The sequence below is a fragment of the Rhincodon typus genome, chromosome 22 (genome assembly GCF_021869965.1).
Source record: "Rhincodon typus isolate 14 chromosome 22, sRhiTyp1.1, whole genome shotgun sequence".
Classification (NCBI taxonomy): domain Eukaryota; kingdom Metazoa; phylum Chordata; class Chondrichthyes; order Orectolobiformes; family Rhincodontidae; genus Rhincodon; species Rhincodon typus.
Window position 1 is genome coordinate 43,362,251 of NC_063353.1, and position 10,892 is coordinate 43,373,142.

Sequence of the window (10,892 nt, forward strand, 5' to 3'; positions counted from 1 at the left end):
CAATCTTCCAGCTGTGGTCAAACCAGAGCTTTGCAAAGGTTTAGGACAAATTATTTCTTTTGGAATGCAATAGATCCATAAGGCTTCTTAAGTACTTTATAAAATTGTGCTGTCACCTTCAAAAATTTGTTTAAGTCACTGTATTCTTGCAAGTTGTAATTTGAAACCATTTATTTTAACCTGTTTCTCTGTGTTATTTCTCCCAAAGCACATCAATCCAAACATACCTGCAGAGCAAACCTTGAATATAGTGTCTTCATCATCAATGCCTTGAAATGCCAATGATATTTGCCAATCTTTGTGTTTTGTATGTCCCCAGGAGACTCTGCAAGCCAATCCTGGATCGACAGTAATTGTGCTTTAGTGAATTCAAGTATAGTAAATCAATTTAAGATTAGTTGTGATGTAGTGAAACATTCCTTATTGGAATAAAAGCAGAAAGTGCCGGAGAAACTCGGCAGATCTGATTTTGTTTTCAATCAGAGCTCACCATAATTCTGCTAGTAACACCTACTTTGAACCTATGCTTTGTCACTTCTCCATAATCATTACAATTCCGGTGACCATGTTAGTATGCAGTCCCCTTCCAAGAGACTGTAGCATTAATTTCAAGAATTAACTAATATAATTTGTTTCAATATGGAATTAATTTAACACAAGTTTTAAACAATGTATGAATATGAATTTACAAATTTTGATTATCACAATGATTTAAATTTAGTGAACAGTTCTTCAACTGCACTTGAACTCTCCATTAATTTCCGTGAGAATTGCAGAATTAAAGTTCACTGATGTTCATTCAAATGAAAGAATTGAAGGCTAATTTATTTGTGGTCCCCTACAATCCCATACAATTGGAATGAAGTACTCACAGGAATTTTTTGAAAATAAAGTTATAACCTGAAGGAATGGAGACTGAACTCTGACATATCCATGCCTTGCCAGGGAATTATAAACCTCTTATACTAACAGCTGTTCTGAGGAGGTTTTTGGAATTTATAATTAAAGACAGAGAGGTTGAGCACTTAGAGAAATTTGAGCTGGTTAGACGGAGCCAGCATGAATTTACAAAGTGAAATTCACGGCCATCAATCTTTGTTAAATCATATTCAGCAGGAACTAAAGAATATGGACTTCCAGAAGACATTTAATAAAGTTCCAAATAAGAGATTGTTAGCCAAAATTAAAATGCAAGGAATTCATGGCAAATTTTTGATCTGGTTTGATGATTCATGAGGTGGTAAAACAATAAAACATAGAAAATAGGAGCAGGAGTAAGCGTTCGGCCCTTCAAGCCTGCTGTGCTATTCAATATGATCATGACTGATCATCCAACTCAGTACCCTGTTTCTGCTTTCACCCACCTACCCTTTGATCCCTTTAGCTCTAGGAACTACATCTAATTCTTTTGTGAAAAGACTATAAGTAGGGATGAGTGTGTACTTAAATCGGAAGGAAGGTTCCTCTGGTGTCCCACATCTGTATTTGAACCTCAGACTTTCTGATTTGGGAATATATCATTGTTCCTTCACTGTTGCTGAATCAAAGTTCTGGAAGTCCCTCACTAGGGCCATTGTGATCAACCTACAGCAAGTGGATGTAGTGGTTCAACAAGGCAGCTCACCACCACCTTCTGAAGGGCAACCAGGGACAGGTAATAAATGCTGGCTAGCCAGCAATGCCACATCCCATGAGAGAATTTAAAAAATAACTTTGGGAACAAAATATAGAAGGAAGTTTGTAGATGGTGATGAGATTGGTGGTATTGTTTGATATGTGAGTGGAAGAATAAAATTACAAACAAATGTTGATATACAGAGACAGTGAGCAAAATTGTGACTAATGGATTTCAATGGAGATAAGTGTGATATAATTCATTGAAAGAGAACAGAGCATAGTCTTTTTAAATGGTGAAAAGTTGGAAACAGTGGCAATCCAATCAGGTTTAGTCCCTATGCGCACAGATTACAAAAATAGAATAGTCAGATTTATTTCTTAATCATAATCAATTATTGGAATCTTATATAATAACTAAAAGGATAGGAAATAAGGAGGAATAAATTTTACTACAGGTATGCAATATGTTAGTTATAAGACATTTGATGTCCTGCATAAAGTTGCAGCTCAGAAAGGGAAGATTGGACTTGAATAAGGGCAGCATTGACTCAAAAAACAGAAAGCCATGTATGAAGAGATAACAAGATGTAGAGCTGGATGAACACAGCAGGACAAGCAGCATCAGAGGAGGAGGAAAGCTGACGTTTCAGGTCTGGACCCTTCTTCAGAAATCCTACTATCTCTAAGCCATGTATGAATATCTATGTGTATTTACCTGCATATTTCAGCAGGTGGCTCTGCAGAGGGACATAAGCATGATGGCACTTAATATGGAGGTGTCATTGGTTGTCTGCTTAGAAGCCATAGAGGCCCACAATGATCAGGATGAAGGGAAACTCTCTCAGGCCTGTTGAGAGAAAGCATGGTGATCTTTCATCCTATGGCTCAACCACTGGGGCATGGGTCCTCCAATTTTGATAGCCCACTGAATCTGCCATCATGATCGAACTGGTGGCCTTCAGACATGGAGGAAGAGTTGCTGCAATGTAGGCAACATACCAGTGTCAGCACTAAATGGCCCCTGTCAGGGCTTAATTGGACCAGTGGAGTGAGCAAGCAAGCTGGTTCCCAGTCCCTGCGCAGAGGAAGGGTTGTTGGGGGAAGTCACATTGGGGAGCTGTTCTGATTTCCCATCCCCACCTTTAATCCCATCTTCACAGGAGCATTCAGCCTTTGAGTTCACAATCTCGCCATGATGGCTGTGAAACAAATTCAGCTCATTAGACAAACCTGGAATAAAATCCTTGTCTCTGTAATGGTGACAATGAAAGTACCAGGTTGTTGTAAAAAGCCATTCAATTCACTAATGCCCTTTTGGGGGCTGGAAGTGCATAGAGTGGGGCAGAATCTGCTATCGATACGGTGTCTGGTCCATATGTGACTCCAGACCCACAGCAATGTGGTTAAAGCCAGTTAGATATTTTCAAGCAAGTGACTCCTTACTACCTTCTCAAGTGCAATTAGTGATGGAGAATAAATGGTAGCTTGCTGATGATGTCCATATCCTGTGAATAGATGATAAAGAATAGATTGAATATGGGATAGAACTTTACTGAGATTACTAGATTCATGTAACATGATTTTGCCTCAAAATAGGGAAACATTTGGAGTTGAAACTCCAGAAGTTCCATAAATTTCCATTTGATTTATCCAAGTGAAAAGTCAGGGAATCATCATTACTAATTGAGTGACACCACGTTCAAGCATAGTACACGCAGTTTAGGGGAATGGATAAGTTGTAAGTTAATTGGTACATAAGTTGGAACCCAATATAGTACGATATAAAATAGTCTTTTGTTCTCATGAGCAAATGTTTGCATGTTGAATCTTTAAAATTAATATTAATACACCCCTGTATGAGATTTCTATCTTAAATACAAATGTTTATAAGTCTGATGTTTGTTAATCGGGGACTGCCTGTAATAATATTACTTATTTTGGGCAAAAATGTAGTATTTTCTTTTAAAGTGAAGTAAATCCATATGAAGGATATTCACCTTCAGAGAGTGAAGTCACCTTGAAGACAAAGCTGCTCTGTACGTTAATCTCATAGTTGGTGCCTATACATATTGAGTAGATAATCTGATCTTGTTCTTTATGGTTGGTACAAATATACAAATAGCAGCCTGTAATATATAATGGTTACAACGTTGGGCAAATTTCCTGATTCAATTCATAAAAAGTCATTGAATCATAGAGATGTACAGCATGGAAACAGACCTTTCAGTCCAACTCGCCCATGCCGACCAGATAGCCTAAATTAAGCCTGTCCCATTTCTCAGCATTTGGACCACATCCCTCTAAACCCTTCCTACTCATGTACCCATTCAGATGCCTTTTAAATGTGTAATTTTACCAACGTCCACCACTTCCTCTGGCAGCTCATTCCATACATGCACCACCCTCTGCATGAAAAAAGTTGCCCATTAAGATCCTTTTAAGCACTTCCTCTCTCACCTCAAAACTATGCCCTCTAGTTTTGGACTCCCCTACCCCAGGGAAATGACCTTGGCTATTCACACTATCCATGCACCTCATGATTTTATAAACTTCTATAATGTCACACCGCAGTCTCCAATGTACCAGGGAAAATAGCCCCAGCATGTTCAGCCTTTCCCTAAAGCTCAAACCCTTCAACCACGGCAACATCATTGTAAATCTTTTCTGAACCCTTCCAAGCTTCACAACATTTTTTTGATAGCAGGGAGACCAGAATTGAACACAGTATTCCAAAAATGGCCTAACCAATGTCCTATACAGCCACAACACGACCTGTCAACTCTTATACTCAATGCACTGACCAATATAGGCAAACGTACCAAACGCCTTCTTCACTATCCTGTCTACCCGGGACTCCCCTTTCAAGGAACTATGAACCTGCAATCCAAGGTCTCTTTGTTCGGCAACACTCCCTATGACCTTACCATTAAGTGTATAAGTCCTGCCCTGATTTGCCCTACCAAATGCAACACCTCACATTTATCCAAATTAAGTTCCATCTCCAATCCTTGGCCCATCAGCCCATTTGGTCAAGGTCCTATTATTTTAGCCCCATTTTTGCCAGCTCAGCTTTCTAGGCAAAAGATTCAAACCCACATTTCCTTCAAAAAAACTCCTTAAAATATGTTTACTATGAAATGTTAGAAGAATGAGGGGTGATCTCAAAGAAACCTACAAATTCAAACAGAACTACACAGGATAAACACAGGAAAGATACTCCCAAAGACCTGGGAGTCCACAACCAGGGTTACAGTCGAAGGCTATGAGTTGGGTCATGTAGGCCTGAGCTGAGGAGATTTCATCCGGATAGTGGTAAGCTTGTGGAATTCTCTGCCACAGAAAGTGATGGAGGCCAAATCGTTGAATGTTTTCAAGGAGGAGATAGATATTGTTCTTAGGACTAAAGGGATGAAAGAGTATGGGCTGAAAGTGGGAACAGGATATTGAGTTGGATGATCAGCTGTTATCATATTGAACAGTGGAGCAGGCTCAAAGGACCAAATGGGCTACTCCTGTTCCTATTTTCTATGCTTCTATGATACAGTACTGAATGTCATTTAACAATTATGTCAGCTCTTTGATAGTTCTGTCCAATTTGTCCCACAGGCCTCAATCTTCCTCCAACTATTCATTCAACTTCTATTTCAGAAATGATGATTAAATTTGCTTCCACTGTAGCACAGTGAATTCCAGATCAAAACTTGCAACATAAAAACAGTTTCTCATCTCTCCTCTTGTTCTCACAATTATTTTAAGTCAATGGACAAGATGTGTTAATTTTCATATTACATCCTATAGTTTTATATTCAAAATTTGACTCAGATCTAGGTTTTGAATCTCAATTTTCTGGAAAAGGTTCAGTTCTGTAATTCCGATCTCAGAACTAATAACCCTAGACACAACATTATTGTTGTTTATGTTCCCTAAACCTTATTCAATGCATTAATGCCCTTTAAAAGTAAAGTTCACAAAGTTGTAGCTGTTGCAAGTTATTGCTTCTAGCTTGGAGCTTCATGTAACAGGAGCACATTTTGGGAATTGAAAGGACAGAGGTCAGTGTGCTTAACATCGATTGATGGAATAATTTCATCAGCCTGAATTCCTGACACATATTCTCAACTATTATAGATCTGCAATAGCAATGCTGACTTGTAAAAAAAATTACGCCAATATTTCAAATATGGTATCACCAGTGATCAACACAAGGTCAGGATTAATTTTATTGCCAATAAGATGGACTTTGATATTTGATTAACTTTTCAGATAATAATTGTATAATAGCTGAGATCCTCCAGAGAATGAATAATAATCACAACTACATTTTTTCCCTTTTCACCTTCTGTCTTTGTCAGTGTCCAATTTTAGTATTTTCTAATTCACTAAATTTGTGTGCGCTGAAATCTACTCACCATCACCTAGCTGATTTGTTTAATTCTTTCTGATCTTTATGAACATTACTTATCAAAATTCCGCCATTCACACATCTGGCATATCTGTTTTGCATATCAACTTTATGATGATATACTCTCTAAAATAAAAAAAATGTTTTGCCACAGCAAAATCCTAGATTTCACAGTGGTCATGAGAATGAAACTTAGTTTTTGTGGTCATCACTCCTCTGAAATTGACAGCAACATATGTGCTCAATAATTAAAGCAACACACTGGAGAATTCTGAAATGGAAATAGTGTGTTCTGAAGAAAAGTTATACCAGACTGGAAATATTAACTCTGTTTCTCTCTCTGCCCATCCTGCTGGGCAGCCCATTTCCCACTTTCAGCCCATACTCTTTCATCCCTTTAGTCCTAAGAACAATATCTATCTCCTCCTTGAAAACATTCAACGATTTGGCCTCCATCACTTTCTGTGGCAGAGAATTCCACAAGCTTACCACTATCCGGATGAAATCTCCTCAGCTCAGGCCTACATGACCCAACTCATAGCCTTCGACTGTAACCCTGGTTGTGGACTCCCAGGTCTTTGGGAGTATCTTTCCTGTGTTTATCCTGTGTAGTTCTGTTTGAATTTGTAGGTTTCTTTGAGATCACCCCTCATTCTGCTAACATTTCATAGTAAACATAGTAAACATAGTAAAGCACTTCCCGTTTTTATTTTGAATTCTACAAATGTGTTGCTTATCATAAAAATCCAGAAGTAGTCACCACTTGTCCAGAGGTGCCCTATTGAATATTTTGCAAACTACAATCAAGAAGATATCAAGGAATTTGTAAAAATGTGGTTGTTTAAACCATTAGACTTGCTGTAGATACCCTCAGAAAAGTTACACTTTTTTGAATGAGATGTAATTGAACTTCTAACAGAGTACTAATTTCATAATTGCTGCTAAACACCTTCAATATACCTGATAAACTAATTTTACATCTGTGTAAAGGGTGGCTCACTGGTTAGCACTGCTGCCTCACACACCAGGGACCAGGGTTCAATTCCAGCTACAGGTGACTGTCTGTGTGGAGTTTGCACATTCTCCCTGTGTCTGCACGGGTTTGCTCTGTGTGTTCAAGTTTCCTACCACAGTCCAAAGGTCAGGGGGTTTAGCCATGGGGAATGCAGGGTTTCTCGATGGGATACTCTTCAGAGAGTTGGTGTAGTCTTGTTGGGCTGAATGGCCTGTTTCCACAAGGTAGAGATTCTATGATAATATCAAATTTCATTATTATGATATAAATTCATGCTGTATCTGTTTTTGAATAAATAGTTGGTGTATGATCTTTCAGATTCTACCTTACTCCCTGAAGGTAGCATTTACTAAGATACATATACAGACAGAAGCTGTACACTAAAGGTACATATACAGACCGAAGCTGAAATAACATTAAATATTTTTTAAACAACTTTTTTCTGTAAAATTTTAAATAAAAGTGAAAATATCAAATTAACAGTGAAAAATCCGGTGGTATTTGATTCGTGTTTTGCTGACTGTGAGAATACTTCAATACAATTAGCAGCTAACCTTGCTTGATGATATAACTGTTACTGGGTGACAGAGTGAAATTAACAGGGAAGGTGAAATCCACATTAGAAAGATAAACAGGTCTTTGTGGGCAACTTCACAGCGGCAGTTCAAGAAACCACCTCATTACCAACTTCTCAAGGGCAACTGGGTACGGGGAATAAATGCTGGCCCATTCAGTGATGCCCACATTCGAAGACTGTATGAATAAAAAAAAACCCTGTTTTTAAGAAATTAACTCCATAATTTCTAAATAGGTAACTGTATGTGAAAGAGTCATGAGCTTCTCTCTAAGGCTCATGCCCAGAACATTGATTATGGCAAGTTTTGTTATCTGATTTATCATCCATATTGAGTTAGATCATAATCTTGGTAACTAGGAAACGTTATGCTGTAAAGCTGCTCACTAGGGTATGCTGATCATTCTCCATCTGGTACACTGCTGTTCCTAGATTTAATGTTCCTTGCTAACTCAATATGTTGTAAATTACATTTGTTATGAGTATAGAAATCTTAACTTGCATGAAGATCTACTAAAGTAAGTAAAACTGATAAATAACAAGGGTGAATGAAAACAAATAGCATAAACAACTCCCACATTTCCCACCAAAATACATCAAAAATATGATACATCAAATATACAATACTCTGCCTCAAATTGATACAACCTTCAAGTACTAGAAAAAAATAAAGTACTACTCAAGATATTTTCTGTGTGAAGAAAATTTTTACCTGTTTCAATAGCTGATGAATGCAAACAGGTCCATTTTTATGGAAGAGTTTGGAATGAAAATCCTCTCTGTGAGTGAAAACTAAGGCTTGAAGGCTGAATTAAGAGTCTAAATTATGTCAAACTGAGACTGGAGAGTGAGAATAGAGAGCAAGTGCAAGGCTACAGATCATATCTGATCTCAAAGGTCAGATTACTTTCCTAAATGCATTTAAGCATTAATTAATTATTTATAATATACATCAGATAAAAAGAATATTTGGTTTTTGAACGATTGTTGTCGAAGTGTATTTGTCTATGTATACAAAAGAGTTGCACACCTGGCATGTAACTATCATTATTCAGAATATTAAATTGAAAGAATCCATTTCCATTGCCATTTCCCACTTATTTTCATCTTGACAATGTAGCTTTGCTTTTACTGTAAGAGCTAGGGATTTATAAGCAGTGCCAATTTACAAAAGCTTCCATCTGCATTAGTCTTGAATCATGTTGAGGTGATGCTGATTCCTCAGGTAGTCACCAGGTTAAATAAAGTTTAATTAGAAGTGGAACTTTAAAGCAGGGTTTCTAAAGCCAGACTACCTACGAACAATAATGAAACTAAAATACTGTGGATGCTGGAAATCTGAAAGAAAGAAAACAGGAACTGTTGGAGAAGCTCAGCAGGTCCGGTAGCATCTGTGGAGAGAGAAACAGACTTGACCTTTCAGGCCTAATATAACTTTTCAGAACTGCTCATTTCTGAAGATGAGTTGTTTTACCTATGAACAATGCCAGGGAGATAAGCTAATTGTGTAAAGCCTTTATGATTTCATAGACAGTTTACCATTTTCTCAAGGTTTGGTCATTCTTGACACCATAGTTAATTGAATAAGGGTGAATGAGATGCATTGAGACCATGCTGTGGAACACCAATTGTGAAAGAGAGGCACAATACCAGCTTTTGCATTTCTTCCTTTAATAATCTTATCTTGCAAAGATTGTTTAACTCAATCTCAATTTAGCAGCAGAAGACTGGAGATGGAAGCCCCACCCCAGGGGTTGAGTTTTCACAGACTCTGATACTTCAAAGCAAATTTTAAAAAATGCTGCACTTTTAGGAGTTCTAGCCTTTGGGCCTGCATTTTCTGGTGGTTTTGGGAGATATTAAGAACTCTATAGCACTATTTGAAGAAAAGAATTCTCCTAGTAACCTTCCTCAAATCTGCCACTCAATCACTGCCATAAGAACAAATAAGTGAATCATTTTTAAATTGCTGTTTCAAGACAGATTACTCTTTTAACAACGGTTGTCATGTGCAGACATGGCAACAGTCAATGCCCTTAGAAATATTCCACTGCTTTTAGAGATACGTAGCTATATAGATGCACGTTTTTATTTCTCTGCATTCTGGCATCACTGAGACCATTAAATCAGCAGCTTAGTAGTCAGCATTGATTCATGTGCTATCCTTTGGATACCATGTGCTTCTTAACTGTAAGGGTGTATTTTTTCTATTTTCCACTGTTGTCAGAAACAGGATAATATCAGTGCCAATGTTACAAGTAGGGATACAAGACACTGAAGAAAACCAGACAGGGATCTACATTTTCCAATATTGTATCTTTCTCAGTTTACAAATAAACCTTTTTCTATCTAAAATATAGTGTTTTCTTTTAACCAAAAATCATTTGGTGCATCACTAAACTGAATTGTTCTCTATTGCAAGTACAGAAAATGCAGCACATCACTTTAATGCTTTGGTGTGAAATCAATACAACAAACAAATTCATATCAATAAAAACATCAAATTAATTTTGGTCCTGCGCATTGAAACCACACTGTTGGAACTCTGTCCGATGTTGACTGGGGGCACAAAGCTCTTGTGCTCTTGAATGACCCAATTTCTAATTGCAATATTTCACTTAGAGAATCTAGACACAACAGTGACAGTTTCTGAAGAAGGGTCCAGACCCGAAACGTCAGCCTTCCTGCTCCTCTGATGCTGCTTGGCCTGCTGTGTTCATCCAGCTCTCCACCTTGTTATATCAGTGATAAATTCAGTTATTTTTAATTCTCGTGGGACTCCCAAATATAATGACAATAGAAAGGTTAGAGTTAATCTCAGTGCCTCTTGGTTAGGCATTCATCTCCTCAATGCCTCACGTGGGTAAATATGCATGTGTGGATGGTGGTTTGAGAATAAATTTGAACTGAGCCGTAAGATTTATTTAACTGACCAGGCTGCTGACGTTTGCTGTGTAGGCACACACACATTTAGAAGGCTCACATAAAAAAAGTACCAGCACTCCTGCCTCATGAAACGATTTCCTGCGTGCATGAAAGGATGGAGCATGGGATAAAACAGACAAAAATATTGACGTGATTCCGATTCATCAATCTGTTCCAAGTCGCATGGCTCAAAAAACTTTCGGAGCTGGATTGAAACTGTTTGAACTGGATTTCACATAGAACCTTCAAACCTGATAGACAGAGAAGGCTTTTCACCCAAGACGAGTGGAACAGAGGCACAAAGTGTTCCCCCGCCATTGTCCATCTCCTCATTACCAATTCCATCCCCTTTTAACTCC